Source organism: Phyllostomus discolor, chromosome 8 (assembly GCF_004126475.2).
Source record: "Phyllostomus discolor isolate MPI-MPIP mPhyDis1 chromosome 8, mPhyDis1.pri.v3, whole genome shotgun sequence".
Lineage (NCBI taxonomy): Eukaryota > Metazoa > Chordata > Mammalia > Chiroptera > Phyllostomidae > Phyllostomus > Phyllostomus discolor.
In genome coordinates this window covers 84,720,074-84,739,494 of record NC_040910.2, presented here as the reverse complement: position 1 = coordinate 84,739,494, position 19,421 = coordinate 84,720,074, and the positions used below count along the sequence as shown (strand labels likewise).

The window sequence follows — 19,421 nt, the reverse complement described above, 5'->3', positions numbered from 1 at the left end:
TTATGGTTCAAGATGGGGCATTCACACCAGAGGGCTATGGCTGTGTTGACTTTTGTCATTTTTTATTTGACAATCTAAGGGAAAAGAGGTCAGTGCCCCTGACTCAATAGCCAGGCATTGCATATTTTAAAAATTCTGTGGCACACAGTTTGAAAATTGCGACCTAGAACAATGCTGTCAGATCTAGTGCTCCCTTTTGGTAACCTAGGTTTGATAAAGTCTACTTTACTATCTTAAAATGAAATTCACAGAGGCATGATTTGCCTCCAAACATAGTTTCAGGAAAATAAGTATACCCTACCTGTAACATAAAGAAAGGAGGTGATTAGTTTATATGAAGCATGTTCTTGTACAGGGGTTGTTAAATCAACAAATACAACTGTCTGCTGGTGTATATGAGATAAAGATCATTTTTCATTTTAAGTAGAAAGTTTAAAAATAACAATTTCAGTTTCTTCACAGTATCCTTGATGCCCCGTTGGCCCTCAAAGTATAAAGTATAGTAAATACTACTATCTGGCTCTTTACAAGAAATAGTTGCCAGCCCCTATTTTCAAGAATGGCTATATAATTTCTGTACCTCAGTGCAAAGTGAAAATGCAGGATCCTAATAAAAATGATTAAGAAGTTCAAGACAGTGATAACAGAGCAGTGAAGCCAGAGCAGGGCCCACACCCATGAAGCCAACCCTGCCAGTTCTATTACATAGATACTCAGACGCCACCTCACTGCAAACATAGTGAACTGGTTGGACATGTGTGCCTGTGGTGTGAATGCACCAGCTACATGTGCAGACCAGTGCACACAGGGCCATGCACACAGTACTACCCCATGCAGCAACCCCAGTAAACTGTGTTGTATCAGCTGCTCGAGTACCATGGTGGTGTCCGTTCTTCATGTGAACTGGTAAACAACTCTTGTGGAACTTTTGAATAATGAGCAGCACAAATCATTCTTTAATTTACAAGAAAGTTGCATTTCTGCAATATCCATGGAATGTTAAAACAGAAAGAACTGTATTTGTGTGTGAGATGGAATTAACACCCAGGCTGAGATAATTATTAGCAGGTTTTACATGAATGCTCAGTGAGCTATGTGAGGTTGGTGGGGGACACAGGGTGATTTTTCACTGTGAAGCACTGGCCGGCACATTGCAGAATGAGCAACATCACTGACCCCTATGCACTCAGTGCCACTGTGTCTCCACCATCCCTCATATTGTCACACCTAAAAATGCCCAAGGCCATTTCCAAACCACCCTTTAGCAGGTCTTTCTGCGTAAGTTGAGAACCATTAGTCTAGCAGAGGTGTCCAGCTTGTGGCCCATGGGCCGCATGCAGCCCAGAATGGCTGTGAATGGGACCCAATACAAAATTGTAAACTTACTTAAAACACGATGAGATTTTTTTGTGTGATTATGTGTCACAATGTATTTAATGTGTAGCCCAAGACAACTCTTCCTTCAGTGTGGCTCAGAAATGCCAAAAGGTTGGGCACCCTTGGTAGAGAATCTAATAACAATGAGATATTTGGAGGTGAGGGTGAGATATTATGGAAATGGAATTTTGGGTCCTTGCTTATTGGTTGGCACAGCCCTTTTAAATGTGTCAAATCAGAATTGTTTAGGTTATCTTTCTTTTTTGTGATACATCTTTTGGTAGGTAGGACAAATGCTAATATCAGCACCTGAGACCAATGTAGAGTTAATTCTTTTCAGCATTTTTTATTTTACATTCTACAGGATACAGATTCAGCAAGAAGGATAGACATTACTCAGTTCATTTAAATATTTTTATTAAAATGTATATTCATTTCAGAATTAATTGGGAACCATCACTATATGTAAGACACTTAGTTTGGGAATATTGAGAAGAACAGTCTGAGGCCTAAAAGAGCAGGCAACTTTCCCAAGTTCCCGTGACAGAGAGATGGTAGAGCCAGGACTAGAGTTCAACTTTTATGATTCATAATTCTGTATTCATCCAGTTTTCTTCCCCTTGTGGGGTAAACTAATTCACCCAGAACCTGCTTTGGATAGAAGGCATTTCAACTCATAACTTAGAAGAATAAGAACACCATCAAGAATGGTGACGCCCAATTCTCTTTCAGCTTTAAGAAGGCACTTATTTGGCGCCCCTCTCTAATTGAAGGGAAGAGAGTAGTTCACAGACAGTTTGGCACAAACTAAATGCCAGTGAATTCCCAAGAAGAAAATATTCATATCTATACTTAGGTAGAGCCCATGGAAAACATGGAGAAATGAGACATTGGAGTGTTTTTAAAAATTATTATTGTTGAACCAGGCCCAGAACCCCACTACAGAGCATATAGATCTGGAACTTGGCAATACCCAAAATTAATGGCATCGTCATAAAGTTTATATATAACATATATATAACTTCTTAAGCCGTGCACCAGGAAGGAGGCTCCTATAGAGTAACCACCTCAGCCCACCCATAAATAATCCATGTTAATATCCTAAGAGAGGTCACGGACTGGAGTAATGTGCTGACATCTGGCTCCTTCTGGCAGGACAGCCTGTATGGTCTAAACAGATGGCCTTTAATTAGTGGTGGGTTGTCCCAGCAGAGGGCAGCTTGGGCAGGAATCATTATTTGGACTACCCACCTCATGCCTGGCTCCTAGAACTCTTGGCATATTGTCAGAAGTGCCACTGCAGTTACTGCCAATAGGTCTGATGTCACTGATGGCAGCCTCTTGGGCTACCATCATCATTGGAGGGAGGCCTCTGTGGAGAACCTCAGCAAAGATGCCGTGGCGCAAATCGGCTGGGGAAATTTGGGAGGTGGATGAGGCTGGGGAAAATGTGTGGAATAAACTTGCTTTCAGGAGAGTTCACTACTGAACCTTTGGGTTTGGGAGCCACAAATTGCCGCTTATTCTTTTTGAACTCAACACACTCTGAACCTTTTCAGCAGCAGGAAGAGATATGAACTAGGGAGTGAAGTTTTAGACTTGTTTCCTACTATATATGAGCTAAATAGCAGAGGAAAATGCCTATAGGTTATTACAAAGAACCAAGCTGCTGAAGGATCACAAGTTTATTGCCCAGACATATTAAAAACAAAGTCTTCCATTTTCAGATATAAAGAGAAAATGACTTACTGTACCCAAAATGGAACACAACACCCAGAAAAACCATGTCTTCAATTCACAAGGTCCAGAAAGTCTTAAGAACAACTTGGGCCTTGTGCAGAGTAAAGCAAGCTTCTGAACCGAATAAAAAATAAAATGAAATCAAGCAAAGTATAATAAAGTAATTCCTGGGGCACTTGACCCTGAGCTGGGATGTTTGAGAACAGAGCAAATTACGTGCCTTCAAAGCTAGGTTGCTGGTGAGGACCAGAGCTGAGCTCTACTGTCCACAGTAAAAGCTTGGGTTGACTTGTGGTCATGTGAGCATTTACCCAGCTATCTCTTGGGTTTTTCTAATGACAGCCTTGAAGTTTACTTTTCAGTATGTGATGGTAGTGGGAATCACTCTTAGCCAACTCAGCTATCTTCGAACTGAGTAGAAACGACAGAGCAGTATGATAGTAATTTAATGTGTCTTCAGAACTTTAAGCAGATACTGTCATTTACTTGTCTGGTCCATCAATAGATTGCTTGACGACTTTCCTAGGTCAAGGTTCACTCTGATGCAGTCTCCAAGGCTTAAGAATTGGCATGATTCATTCCATTATATAGAAATCCTAAAAAGCTAGGACTTGGGGAATGCCTGGATGGGAGAGATCTCTTCCCCCCAGCACGAAGCACATTGTACAAAGACCTAAGCATAGATAAGAGGCCTCCTTCTGTTTAAGACACAGTGACCTTGAGAAAGTCTTAGGGAGCAGGGTCCAATTTTCCTAAGCCATGAGACCTGTGGGAAGTATATAAATCACAAGAAGAATCTTGTCAATTGTTTAAGAATTGAAGTTTTCCCTACATATATGTAGAATATCTCCAATCAAACATAATATTACATGGGCCAAGAATACCAAGGAAAGATCGCAATGAATCTAATGTGAATTTCATGGATTTAAGTTGAAATTTATCTTGTGTCAAAAGTTATAAAGGTCAGGTTAAGGCCCAGAATATTCTTCACTGCCTGAGTGCTTCAATGATTCTAAATTAGTGCAATAATCTAGAAAGACATCTAGAGATCAAATAGGAAATATATATATATATGTATATGTTTTATGTGTTTATTGAATTGATAGTATATGCCTTCTATTATTTTGGGCACCATTTGAGACTTTAGAAATGTTGCAGTGAACAACAGCAAAAAAAATACTCCTACTTTATGGATCTTACTAGCTAGCAGGGGCCCTAGGTAATAACTGTATTAATATGTAAATGTAACACTCAGGTACTGGGACAAAAGCAAATGACACAGGGAAGAAGGACAGAAAGTGACTAGGGTGGTGAAGGTGCCACTTTAGATTGTCTGGAGAACAAGATCGCTTTGTAATAAATAAATTATCAGAATGGAATGAAGTGGCAAGTCCTGGGGCTGTCTGGAAGTAGGATGTTTCAGGCAGAAGAAACAGCAAATGTGAAGTCCTGGATGCTTAACGTGAATGAAGAAATTCCAGGAGGTCAGTGGGACCAGAGTGAGCCCATGTCCAAGGGAATGAAGATGGGGTCAGAGTGTAGGTGGGGGCCAGGGCATATGAGTTTCACACAGTTTTCCTTTGTGATTTTTCAAGTGAAAGACTTTCTTTCCACATGTTTGTCCCCTGTAAAGCTCTGGCACTACAAACACAGCTAACATTTTTGAGTGCTTGCTGTGTGCCAGGTCCTATAGGAAGTGCTTGCCGGAGACACGTCATTTTCTCATCACTACAACCTTAAAGCCATAGGTACCATTACTACCCCCTTTTATAGTCAGGACACTTAGGCTTGAAGGTTAAACAACGTGCCAGAGCAGCCCAGCTGTTATGCACCGGAGGTTCCAAAGTAGATGAGAACAAAGCAGAAGGGGTTAAAAGGCCCACCCTGTTGTTTGAGACCCCCTACTCGGTGACAAAATTCTAGCCGACTTAGCCTGGGCTGTGCTCTTCTTCAGCAAGGAAGCCAGGTGGGAAAAACCAAGATGTAAACCCTTGGGAAGAGTCTGCCTCTCTCTCTCCAGACATTCACTAGGCTTCTAAACCCCTTGTTCTCAAGAAGACTTCGCTCTTTGCTGGCCCTTGGATTTATGTTTCCGTTGATGCCGAGAATCGTGCTGAGTGCTGAGAAGTCCTCTGTATTCTTCTCCTCGTGTGGTTAGAGGTGGAGGAGAGTCTGGGTGGCAGTGCCAGGGACCACACCTCTTTGTCAGGAACATGTAATTAAAAAAGAAAGAAAAAGGGGAAAAATGAGCAAAGAAATAGCCACCCAGCCCCGTTTTTCTTCAACACATGCGCATGCACGCGCGCACACAAACCAGGAGACGTCCATCACCCGGGTCCTTGGGGCTCTGATGAAAACATTTTCCACCTGGCACAGTGAGGCATTAAACACCCCTCCAACCCAACCTGAGACTTGGACCGTCAGTGGAGATATTTTTAAAACCATGACACAGAGGAGTGTGACACACTTGGTTTTCTCAGTGGGTGGGTAGAGTGTTATTTCATGTTGTTCTTGTCACTCAGCCCAACATTATAAGTGTGCACTTTATTACTACACGGAGAAGCTCTGCAGCCCGACCCAGCACAGTGTGTTCCCAGCGAAGGGATGGCAACCCGGACCGGCGTGGGGAAGGTGGAGCTGAGCGATGCTGGGACACAGGCTGCCCCTAGGGTTTTCCCTCGTGCACTGAGTTCATGCCCAGCACTGTATGCAGTGTCTCTATCGCTATTTTTGATACTCTGTATCTACCGGTTGCTGTCCTTGGGAAAAGTCTAGATTCTCAGATATTTAGTGACATTCTTAAATAACTATTTTTTGTTCTCTTTTTCTCCACTTTTTCTTTCTTTTTTTTTTTTGAATGGGGGTTATCTTCAATATCACACATAAAATGTGTGGTAGAGTAAGGACTACATTATCCGTGCCTTGTCATTTACATGTAAAGGTAGTCAAGGGCCCTTGTTGTTACCTTGGGACAGGTAGGACACTGAGGTACCAACAGGGGAGTGGGGGGCAGTGGGCTGACAAGACCCATGGTCATCTGGCCTCTGTCCACGGTCAGCACTTTCCAGTCTGCTCCAGGCACTAAGAACTCACCATTCCTCCACAGACATGCCAAGTTCCTGACCACCTCATGACCTTCACGCTTCTTCTTCCCTCAGCTGTAATTCTTTCTCCTTGGATCTGGCAGGAGTTTGTGCCTTTCCATATTTCAGGAAAGTCTTTACTTTATGTTGCTTTCTGAAAGAGCTCATCCATGACCATGATTCACGAATAATACCTCCAACCTTCCCTCCCTTCTGGTACATTCTATCTCTATACCCTGTTTATTTTTCTTTGTAGCACTGCTTGGTGCTTTCCATTGACATACACTGCAAGCAGACATGCTGACTGATGGGTTTGTTTGTGTAGGAAAAGGGGAAGGAAGGTTACAAGGATGAGTGCTTTACCTGGGACCTGAACAGCTGGAGAATGGTGACACCATTTACTGGGATGAGGCAACCTGAGGGAGGAGCCTATTTTGGGAGGAGAGGGTAGGGAAGGATCAAGATTTCCATTTTTGGCATGTTATTAACATATCTGTCAGATATCAGGGTGGAGAGGCCTGGTGGGCATATGGATATACATGTCTGGAATCCAGGGGAGAGATTGGGTCTGAAGATAAAAATTCATGAGTCATGAATACATATAGATATTTAAAGACATGATCTTGCTTGAGATCTGCTGTAATATAACAACTAGATAGTATAGACATGGAAGTGAAGAGGGCCAAGAGCTAATCTCTGAAGCAATAGGATATTTAGAGGATGGGGAGAAAAGGAGGGATAAAGGAGATTGGAAAAGAGAATCCACTGAGGTAGCAGGACAACCAGGAGACTATCATGTACAAAAAGCCAAGGGAAGAAAGAGTCGCTATTCCAGTTGTCACTATAATCTCCAAGTGAGGACTGAGAACTGGTCTTTCCATCTGGCCAAGGACTGAGACAAGAACAGAAAAATAGGGACAGAAGCCTGAGAGGGAAGGACTGAGAAGAGCACTTAAGGTGAAGGTGAAGGAGGGGCAGAATACAGGTCAAAGGGTCAAGGAGATTTGCCATGTGACAAAAAGAAAATGAAGAAGCCCACAAAAAAGGGGAGATATTCCTGTGCACCTACAGGCTGATGAGAATGACACATTGGAGAGAAAAATGTCATTGAGACAAAGGGAGATGATTGTGGGATGGAGGCTTTAAGTAGACAGGTCAGGATGGGCCACAGATATGGTGCAACGGAGTAGGTCTCAGATAGGAACAGGCTACAATCCACAAGGAAGCCAGGCTATATGGGCACCAAAGGAGGTGGTAGGTGACTCATTTTAGGAGGATGAGAGAGTTCTCTTCTGCCTGGTTCTGTTTTCCAAGTGAATAAAAGATGAGGTCATCAACTGAGAGTGAGGGGGTGGATGTAAGGAGAGGAGAGGTGTGAAATAATGGCCTTGGAGAACAGGATTGTGACTTGAGCAGGGGGTGATGGTAGGATTGCCAGCCAGTGCTGAGGTCCCTAGTGAGGTTTGTGGTCAGAAATTAACATGTGACCAGCCAGTTCTGCTTTATGTTTTCCTCTGGCTGTATTTAAATATTGTGGTGCAGGTTCAGAATCAGTAGAGAGCTGGGTTGAAGCAGGGTAGGAAATTTCGGAGTCAATGAGCTGGAGGGAGAAATGGAAGCTGAGGGTTCATCCAAGGCAGTGACTATAGTGATGGAAAGAAGGGAATGAAGGGAACAAAAGGTTGAAGGAATGGATCCAATGGAAGAGTCAATGGTTTAAAGGTCTTGGTAAGAACCAAAGAATTGCTGAGGTCAGGTAGTAGAGAGAATTATCTGGAAGATGGCAGCTAGTGGTTGGAGGGTGGGATGGTTAAAAATGAGATTGGGAAGTCGAATGCTATGGACATCAAAGAAGCTGGGGTTGCAGAGGACAGAGGATGGAGAAGAGGTCTGGAGGACAGAATGCGGAGTGAGTAAGACACACAGCCCCTCTCTAGACCCTGTGTCCATGGGAAGATAGGAAGAACAACTGCTAGCCGTGGCTGGAAGGGAAACCACAACCTAGAGGGAAGGCTGGCTTCAGCCACAGCAGACCTTCAGAGAGAACATTCCTAAAAAAGGGTAAGACTATGGGGAATTTCGGTAACTACAGACTCTGAGTTACAGGTAACAATGGAAGGATTTTGAGGGATTTTCTCTGTGTTCAAATTTCTTCTTTTTATAAGGATACCAATCACATTGGATTAGCACCCACCTTGATGACCTCATCTTAAACTTGATTAAATCTACAAAAACGCAATTTCCAAAAAAAGTCACCTTCTGAGGTACTGATGTTAGGACTTTGCCGTACGCATTTTTGGAAAGTGGTCCAACCCATGACAAGATATGATGGTCTGAGTGACAGTGGATATTCTTACAGGCTTGGACTTTTGATGGCAAACTGCAATGGAGTGCATGAGGGAAGGAGTCTTGCTGATGTCATGGGTGGGAAACCAGCCTTCTCCTTGGGCTTGGTCTCTGAGAAAGTTTGTAGGACAAGATTAGTTACAACAGGGGAGTGATGGTCTCATGAAGATCATATTCATTCTAGGACGACACCGAGCTTTATGGGCCATCTTTATAGACAGCTGTGAGAAGGGTAGTTGTGGGCAGTGGATTCTATCCTGCTCTGCTTCCAGATCACTCTACTCACTACACCTCAGCTACTCTATTCTATCTCTGCCTCAAAAGAATACCTAGACCATTCCAGCCTCAGGGCCGTCCCATTGCCTCAAAAACTCTTGTCCCAGAGCTTCTCATGGCTGCCTCTGGCTCATGACAGAGAGCTCAGATCATCTCAGAGGTCACCTGCTTGGAGAGGCCCTCCCTAGACAGCATAGCTAATGGATTTGTCATCATTGTCTGAGAAGGTACTACTTTCATATTTGTTCACTTTATTTAATGTGAGTTTCTCCAACAAGTTTACAAGCTTCACACACTAAGCATGTTGTCCCCCTCTTGTCCATCAATGATTCACCAGTATGCAGAACGATGCTTAGTGTGTGTGGGTGTTAAATAATAAAAACAGCAAGAACAAAATGAGCAATAGTAATAATAACCTTTGATGAATAAATGTAGGTGTATACAAAGCATAAGTTATTTAACCTCTCTCAACCTCATTCATAAGTTAAAGACTTTGACCTAGGTATTATCTTTAAGATCCTTCCCAATCTTACAATGCCAGTTATATGACAGCCCAATATAATCCAAGAGACCCACAGGAATGTTAATGCTCAAGGTATATGCTCATATCTCAAGGCCAAGAGAAGAAAGGTCTCAAGTAGTATACTTTGAAAAAAAATCTCTTATCAAGTCAAGATCAGTGATCTCAGCTGAGCAAAGCATGGTTTCGCTAACACCTTTCCTTCCACTTCATATTAATCCTTTAAGTTGCAGGTAGATGACATGCTTAAAAGGTAAGGCCAGGGGACCAGATGGTCCCACAGGTGCAGCTGTGCTGACCGAGCCACCATCTTGGACCTTTGGGTGAGTTCCATGGGTTTTGGTCATTCTTCCCATGTGCCTAGAATATAAATGGGGCTTCTATACCCTAGAAGTAGTTTCATTCTCCTGAGAATCACCCAGACCTTTATCATTTGGTCTTGGTCCAGTTTTTTGTTTAAGTTAAAAATAACTGGTTTCATCCTTTTACTATTTTCTGCAGTCATTATTAATTTAGAAACTATAGTGGCCCATTCTAAACTGTGGTCCTCTGTTGCTCCTTTTACATTTTCCAATTCTGTATATTCTATTTTACGGCATTACAAAGGTATCTTTCTTTCCCCCAAGTAGTAGCAGCATAACCACCCGTCTTCCCTACCCTTTCCCCTAATTCCAAAACACATGTCCAGAGCCCCCTTCTGGGAAGGTTAATGCGCTTTTGGGGTTGTAGGATCTTTATGAGGCTGAGGGATGGAAGCCAGCAGCCTTGTAGCTCTGCCGGGTGGTGGAAGCCACTGCAGTAGGGAAAAAGGCAGGAAGAGCTCAGGAGGCAAAGCCTGCCTTTTTTGATGACTGGTCTAAGGCTTCTTACTTGAACTTTTGGGTTTATAGTTCTATAAAAGGCAGCTGACAAAAGAGATCCCGTTTTGGGAGGGTCCAGCTGGCCATGCTGAGCTGGGAGGGGCAGCCCCAACGTTTGAAAGCCAGACCTGATTTTCATCCATGATGTCAGAGTGGCATGGGGTTCCCAGTGAGCCAGAGGGAGGGAGAGCAGACAGCCACAGCCCCAGCCCGCGCCCTGCCCGGTGCCAGCAGCAGCTTCAAATGCTGCCTTCCTGGCGCGTCTGCAGGAGCCTTTTCCTCCTCGGAGACTCTTTGCAATGTTTGGAAGGGAAGCACCCTCACTCAGCTGGTGGGTGTCTGCCGGGGCAGGGGAGCCTTGTGCCTCCCTCCTTGGCTCCCTGGCTCTCTCCATGTCCAGGCTTGGCCCAGGTCTCTGTTCCTTTCACTCTGATGGTGGATGCAGGAAGCCTGAGCATGCTGGCTACTCTGAGCCCCACATCTCTTTACAGACCTAGGGTCCTGAGCCCTTGGGCTCTGGCCACCCCTTCTGGATTTGGGGTGCCAGCCTCTGCTCCCTACTCTGACTGATGGCTGATGCTGGACCCTCATGCTACCCAGAAGAAAAGAGAATTGGGGGTGAGTGGTGGTTTTTAATTAAATCTAATCTTTAAAAAAAAATAAAGTGAAGAAACTTTTTTTTCTTGCTTATTCACATCAAGCTACTGCATTGCTCTGGCCCAAGCCATACAGTTTCCTGTGGACAAAACGGGTTGGCTGTCCAAGCTCTTGGGGGCTGGGGTGAAGCAACAGCTACTCACTCAGGCCTGACTCAGGGGAGGTTCCTTTCTCCCAAGCCAGGAGCAGGGCTGCCCAGCCCCAGGGAGAGGCCAGGAGGAGGGAGAAGGGAAAGGCAGTCGTGAGGGGCACTGAGGCTTGTTTTAGGATTCTCCAAAGGTTGCAGAAGAGGAGGGGCTGTGGCAGCCTGTGGGTCCCACATGGGTCTAACAGGCATGGTCAGCTCCTTCCCACGGACACCAATCAGGCTCCCCTCGGAGCCTTGGCAGCCAGGCCAGGAGGGCAGGGCTATAACAGAACCTCACATAACACTGATGAGTGTCTAGAAGGACTACAGCCATCCATCTCCATCCAAAATTTTCATGTCGTACAATTTAAATGTGTTCTCACGTTTTCCTGGCTTTTGCATGTGTGTTCTATCCAGCAACACATTATTCCTGGACTCATTCATTCAACTGTCACATGTTCTTCTCAGGGCCTCCTACCTGCTGGGTGGTACTGCATGCATGACAGATAGACCTTCAGTGAGGGAGCTTGAAATATTAAATAAATGGAGGTCCACTGATTAGCAAATTCCCCAGAGACCAGGGCTCTTTCAACAGAGTTGCCCCAGGGACAAAGGGTATACGGGTATGGTGTTCTCCTCTGGACCACATAACATTAGGCATGACAGTGGCCCTCTGATCCTCATGGGCCATATGTGAGGGTGCACACGGTTCCAAGACTGTCCCCTTCTCTCTGATAAGAAGGGCCTATATTGGAGATAAATTTAAAGAAATCTCCCCAAGAAAGTGGAACTGGAATCTCTTCTATGCAAGGCTGGGAAAAGGGGCTCTGCCACTTGCCAGACTTTCTTATTCCTCCCTCTCTCTTTTTTCCCTTTCTTTTCCTCCTTTATAATTTATTAAATATTCATTGAGGGCCCATGATGGGCTGATTGATATCACCCTAGTTATGAGGTGCTGCTGTATATTAAGTACATAAGTTGAAGAGAATATAACAGAAAAAGAAAACCTGCAATGAGAGATCAGCCCATTGGCTTGGTAGAGGAGTGGGCCAAGTCACGGGCGGGTATTTTGCAGGGCAGGAGCAGGCATGGACCTCTCTTCCACCTGCCTTGGTGAGGTCACACAAACTGCATGATTAACTAACATCATCCTTTTCTGAGTACTTTTTCATGATCTCATTTACCCTTGTAATAGTCCCAGATTGTAGAACGAGGGAAACCATGCCCATTGTAGGGACTGATAAACTGTGGCCTACAGTTAAGTAACTTCACCAGTTTTATTGCCAAATATTTAGTTATTGGCAGAAAAAGAACCTGACCCAGGACTTAGAGTTGTTATCTGAGGACTCCAGCACCCATACCAAACCAGGTATGCAGGGCTTTACCGGGAATGCTTAATTTTCTTCCTTTTTCTCAATTAATATTTAAAGAATGTCTTAGTTTGGGCTGACTACAAACTACTATAGCCTGGATGACTTAAATAATAAGCATTATGTCACAGTTCTGAAGGCTGGTAAGTCCAAGATCAGGGTGCCACCAGATACAATGTCTGGTGAGAGCTCTTCCCAGTTTATAGGCGGCTGTCTTGTTGTACCTTCACATGGCCAAGAACAGTGAAAGACAGGTCACTCTATTCTCTCATTTCTCTTCTTACACAGGTTTCACCCCATTCATGAGGCCTCCACCCTCATGACTGGATGACTTCCCAAAGACTCGGCCTCTTAATACCATCATATTAGGAGTTAGAATTACAACACATGAATTGGGGCGGGGGGAGGGAGGACAGGGCAGGGCACAAACCTTCAGTTCCTAACTGGTAGAGGTAAAACTTAAAAGAGCATCCTAGTTAGTCCATACCTTCATGCTGCCTGGGTTTGAAGTCATGAGAAGGACTCAGCCTATCGTTGCTGGTTTTAAAGACAGAGAAGGGTCCAGGAGCCGAGGAACATGGGCAACTTCTAATTTGGAAGGGGCAATGAAGTGGATTCTTCCCCAGAGCCTCCAGAAGAAACCTAGGTCTACCGACACCTTGATGTCAGTGCAGTGAGACCCGCTTCAGACTTCTGACCTCTAGAACTGTGAGATAATAAATTGATATTGTAAACCAGTAATTTTATGACAATTTGTTACACGAACCATACAGAACTAATACAGATTGATAACCTTCACTAGATCACCCTGGTTAAGTTCCCAGTGGTCAAATTCCAAGCATGGGTTATTAGATTGGGCATATGAATCGTGAAACAAAGAAAATGGCTATGAGGGCTTCAAGGATTTCTTGCCTAGCTAATTCCTTCAGGACACTTACAAGGTCTCCCTTTGCCGTGGCTACCCCAGCATCATTGAATCTGGTCCCTCTCTGCTTCCCTCCATCTTTTTTAGCTGTGGCTACCCACTGAGGCCGGCTCCAGAGCCAAGCTGTGGAGCAATGGACAGGGTAATGGCTGTGTTGTGCAGGTGACCTCATGGCTCCCATCTATTGGCAAAATTCAGTTCCAGCAAGTCACCACTAGCAAAACTACACACAAAACCCAGGGCTTGAAAGGAGGTCAGGACTATAGACATCAAATTGGACAGTTTGGCTGGACCTGCACAAACTCTTCATGGTGACAGATCTCCACCTCCCCATGGGCAGAGGTCATCCTGGTGTGATGATGACTCTGATAGTCAAGTAGAAGCTGCCAGTGACCTTGGTCCCAGATGTGGAACTCACAGGAAAGGACCCCACCAAGGTGGGCATGGAGGTGCAGATAACTCCAGGTTGTCTCTTTGGAAGGCCATACAAGCAGAGCCTTGGAATCAGAACCACAGAAGGGCACTGGTGCTGGGCAGATTAGCTATAAACCAGAGAATGTCTCCCTGCTTTTAACCCTTTTGAAAAAACATTCAACTTTATAACATAACTACACTGATTAGCATCTGAAGTTGGGGTTGTCCTCATTCTCAGTGTAACATAAGAAAGAAGTTCCAAGCCCTGATCCACTTCCCTTCTCCCCCTCTTCCTGGTTGTGGGTTTCCTGAGCCCCATCTTCCTCCTCTGAACAGGGAAGATAACAATGGCAGGATCATTATGTGGTTTGGAAGATTAAATGAGTCAATGATATAAAAATGACTAGCACAGCACAATCAATAAATATTAATTTCCTTATTTCACCCCTTCTTGTCTACATCAGATTCAGCTATATTATCCATATTGGTCTCACTGCAGTCTAGCCTTCTGGTTTCAGAAATGACCATAATTAAATAGTTCTCAAAATAGCAGAAACTATCATGTTTTAAAAATCTACAGTGGGGGCTAGGGATTCATTTCCTTCTGATCTTCTCAAGGCCTCTTACTTTTATTCTGTCCCCAGCAGCAGTGAAGCAAACTGGGTCCAATCTTGGCTTACAAATAAAGCTGCTCATCATAGTTTCTTTAGACTCTGCCCTCCAAGCCACATGGACAGCGTTTGGATGCTCTTTATTGAAAACATTTGTTTACTGAGGTGTTACTAGTGTTCAGGTCCAATGTCATGGTCTAAACAGATTCATTCACTGGGTTCCCATGATGCATTCCTTCCCTGCACACTTATGTATCAGAAGGACACCGAGATGATTTAATCACAGAAATATGTCCCAAAGACTTTTACCTCTAGGCCTCTGGTGACACAAGGGATGTGTCACCCCTTGGGATGACGGAATGAGGTTCCCATCTGATAACTGGTTTCTTGGCCTAGTTGAAACCAATTTTTAGGAGGCAGAAAGCCAAATCCTCAAGCCAGGCCCTGAGCTGGCACTCCCCACTGCTGTGTTCACTTGGCCAGTAAACCTTCTCACCAGCAGCAGAGATGACTTACTGGCGCCTACATCTGCAGAGCAGGAGAAGCATTGGTAGGCTTCTTCCACCCAGCAATTGATGAATGCTTGGACCTCCCCCAGAACCAGAAGTAGGAAAAAGAGTGAAAGGGAAGGACTTCCTGAAGGCTCTGGAGCTGGAGTGGGTTCTTCAGGCAAGATCTGCCGTGATTCCGGTTCATGGTCTGGCTCTGCTCAACCAGCCATGCGAAATGGCAAGGGCAGCTTCAAATGATTTCTATGGTCTATTTGAATTCTCAGGACTCTAGTTCCCATTCCTCCCCTTTTCAATATTATAGTGATGCTTTTTCATCCCAGGCCATGAGTGGCATTGCAACAGTACCTACGAAAATATTTTTGGTGTGTTATTAAAGGTGTTTTACTTTTTAGTGCCAGATGCTACCATGTCTATCAGACAATCAATCAGTAGGTGAACCTTTCAGTGCTGCATTGGGCTGGCTCCTTGGACACAGGACAAAAAACAGCTGGAGCCTCTTCCTCAAGTACTTTACATTCTAATGGGAGAAGGCAGGAAATAAGCATGGAAATGACCACAGTATTACTAACATAGTGAGTGCTCTTGGGAAGAGAAAACGTGATAGAGGATGATTGGGAAGGTACTTTGGATAGGAGCTGCCATGTAAAATTAGAGGGAAGAGAATGAGTATTTCAAGAAGAAATAACAAAAGTGCACAGGCCTGCTGTGCTTGGAAGGCCAGAGGAAGCCCAAAAAGATCAGCAAGGGCCAGAACACTAAGGCCTTGTAGGCCAGGTTTAGGAGATTAATTTAAAATTGATGGATTTTATGAATGGACTTCTAGTAATTGTGAACTGGGCTACTAAAGTTCATGTAATTCTGTATAAGTAAAATAATTTATAATCACATTTTAGCTGTAAATGGGGAGACCATAGGGGGGTTATTTCATGGACTGAAGCCTCATTCCAAGTTGATTTGTCAAGTTCACCTGGGAGGGCTAAGATCAAGGAAGTGTCCTAATGACGGACAATGGGCAAGTTGGTGAGCCCAAGCAGAGAGTGCATGAGACTCAGGTGTGCTTGGGTGAAGGGAACACAGGAGGAAACTGGGCAATTTACCTGGGATGGCCCTGGAGGAGTGATAGGACTCTGGTGGGGATAACGATGAGAGTAGCCTGGGGAATCCCTGGTTTCTGAAACAGAGGATGAGAAGTTCTTAACATGAGAAAATTATGATTGACACAGATCCCCACCCCCCCCCCCCAGGTTTTCCACTCCTTCTCTGGGCCTTATACATAGGAGACTGGCCTGAAATGAGACAAGAGACTCATTTCCCCTGACCTGGCTTTTCTCACCAACTCTTTCCAAGTTAAAAGGGTCAACATATGTTTGGACTTTTTTCTTGCCTCAACATATGTAATTTCTATTTATTCCCTACTTATTCTAATTTATATCAGAAAATACTTAGTTTGTTTATTATGAAAAATAATATATAATAGTTTTTAAAAAAATAACAACATCCTTATTCCTACCTCTGAGTCCATCCTTAATATCTGATATATTTTCCCAGTCCTTTTTTATATGCACTTACGGATTTTCTATACTTCAATGCCATTGAAATAATATTGCATATTTAGTTTTGTGATCTTATTTTGACAGTGAATTTTTCTATACCATTGTTATGCCATAAACTCATTAATTTAATGACTCATAGTATTCCTTTATAAGGATATGCCAGTATTTACTTAACTATTTCCCTGTTATTTCACTTATAAGAAGTAGTTGGGTTTTAATACCTGTTGCTACTATCTAATAGGTCTTCTACATAAAAACGTACATGTACTAGTACATTGAATCTTCACAACAGCCCTATGGTTGGGTACTGTTTTTCATTCTCATTATACAGATGAGTTAACTGAGGCTTAGTGAGGTTTGGTGGCTCACACAAAGTCATCCCTGCCAGTAAGAGGTGGAGCCAGAGATATTATTACTTTGGGATATATTCTGAACCTTTACATATTTATATCTGCAAATAATTTCTCAAGATAGCTTCTTAGAAGTAGAATTTCTGGATCAAAGGGCGTATCCTTGTTTTTGTGAAGGTACTCATGTATATTGTCAAACTGCTTTAGAGTAGACCCACAGCCACCACTACAAGTAGCCACCATGCTGTGACATCCTTTCTCCAAACACTGTTACATTGTTGTGGTCAGTTCTGCTGCTGTTTTTCAGTTCTCCACTCTTGAGGCCAAACTTCCATTTGTTCATACATTGATCCATTGTATTTTTCCTTAGTGTACTATTTATTGATATCCTCTGCCTATGGCCAACTGGGAGTTTCTCAATGAATTTGGAAGGCCATTTTTATACTTAGGGTATTATTCTTTGCTTTGGTATATGTGGGTCAAATGTTTGATTTTGTTCCTAGTTTGCTGTTTGCCTTTTAATTATGACGTTTTTTTATGTGTAGCAAGGATTAGCAGGGGTTTTCTGTAAAGGGCCAGATAGTAAATATTTTAGAGTTTGTGGGCTATCTTTGCTGTATCACATGTATTCAACGTGACATGGTAGCCAGAAATCAGGAACAGATAATTCATAAACTAATGGGTATGGCCAGATTTGGCCCATGGGTTATAGTTTGCAGACTCCTGATATTTAAAAATAAAAATTTAATCTTATGTTAGGAAATCCACTAGTTGCTCCTCTTTGAGATTTTTTTTATGGCTGTTGTACTCATGGGAGCCAAATACCTGATAGTCACCTCCCAACCTGTACAGACACTGAAAACACGCCCAAACTCCCATCTGGTAGATAGTAACAGTTAAATATCTTTTTTTAAAGAGAAATTCAGAATTTATTTTCAACATGACAGTTCAGTATCAGATCCTTCTAGATTCTCCTTCCTCTTCCTTCTACACACACCATGATGCCTTCCTTTGTTTTCCTTGTTTTTGCTTCTCTTTTCTACTTCTCTCTTACTTGTGGGAATGCCAAGAAAATTCTTTTTGTCTCCCACAGAGCAATGTTCATCACTCAGCCCCCTTTAGCCACTCCCTTTCTACCTCATGAACATTCTCCAACAAATGAGTTCCATTCACAAGTAGAGTTGTGGTGAACAAAATTTCCCCCAGCTCATTACACATAGACACACTAAACCAAGCTCAAGATCAGAGATATATCCATCTATATTTTATTTTGGTTTCTATTTGTGCATTTGACTATTTAGTCCTTTTTTGGCCTTCATATGTGGTATATGCTTGGGGAAATGATGCCAACTTTATTTCAAAGTTACCACTTATCCCAAAAATAGACCGGATATATATAGAAGAGTGAGTTTGTGATTAAATTTGGCATTCAAAATTAGAGGAGAAAGAATCATTAAATAATGCCAGGACATCTTCTCTTTACATTCTTTGCCTATCAGTTCTACCACTGCCATGCTGTTCTGATTACACTCTATTATAATAGCTCTTTTAAAAATGTCTTGGCTATTTACATCACTTCTGCTTCCAAATAAATGTTAGATTTACTTTTTCAAGGAACCCTTGAGTCCATACTATTAGGATTTTTATTAAAATTATTTAAATCATAATATAGGAAGGATATATACCTTTATATCATCTCATCTTCTGACTGAGAATATCTATCCAAATCTTATATATTTTTAGTAAAATTTTTTACATTTTTATCAAATTAGTCTAAAAAAATCTTAATTTCTTATTTGAATTGAGAATTTTGACATCTATTAACTCGGGCTTAATGCTGTAGAAGCACAATTCACTAGCATTTTCATGTGTGATTTTTATATCATAACTATTAATAAGCAGATCTTTTATTTCCTTCTACAAAAAAAAAGTGTCCATAATTCTTTTATTGGGTCTTTGCTGTCTTCCATATCAGCCATTTTCCCTTTGACTTTTCTCACTCTCTTTGACCTTTTTTTCTGCACTCTGGGAGTTGAGTCTGTTCCACCTCACTAATTCCATTTTCTATAGTGCCTAGTCTATTTGTAACCATCTCTAAGACAGGCATTATTTCTGACATTATAAGTTTTGTGTTTTTTCAGTCTTATTTCTCTTCAGTATCTTCTATATTCTCTGTTCATTGGCTCTGTTCTAGTCCAAGTTTGCAAAAACGACTTGGCATCTATGAAACAAAAGAGAAAGCCAAGAGGAGAGAACAACTTAAAAATGAAAAGATTGAAGAACAAAAAGTTGGTTTTGTTTGTCTAATTATGCTATTTCCTAAAGAAGATAATTTTCAGAAGTATGTTTTTTTAAAAAAAATCAGGATAAAATTCTGTTTTCTCTGTGTTTGACTATTTGTCTCCTATGGATATGATCTTGACATTTTTTTTATTCTCTCAACTTGTCCTAGAAGAAAGAGAGGTCCATCCAAAACCAGCATTTGTGAACAGCCTCTACATGTAGACTCTTCTTAGCCTCTCTCACTGTTCACTTCTGCGCTGATTGAAACTGCATCCTACCTGGAGGGTAAGTGGCTAATGAACACATTTCCCCAGTCCTGTATCCAGAAACCTGATGGAGATTTCTGCCAAGATGTTCACATCAGAGACTTCCAGGTCTGAGACTGCTGGGCTCTGCCAGCTATAGGCAGACATTTGT

The 19,421-nt window shown here is 42.7% G+C and overlaps 1 long non-coding RNA gene across 1 annotated transcript; it reads right to left on the bottom strand.

Moving 5' to 3' along the window:
• Positions 1-1,707: 1,707 nt before the first annotated feature.
• On the bottom strand, positions 1,708-17,635 carry LOC118502153. The gene is made up of 2 exons (XR_004904841.1): positions 15,916-17,635; positions 1,708-5,317 (listed from the first exon to the last, which is right to left on the bottom strand). It is a non-coding gene; the product is annotated as an uncharacterized LOC118502153 (long non-coding RNA).
• Between the last annotated feature and the right edge of the window lie 1,786 nt (positions 17,636-19,421).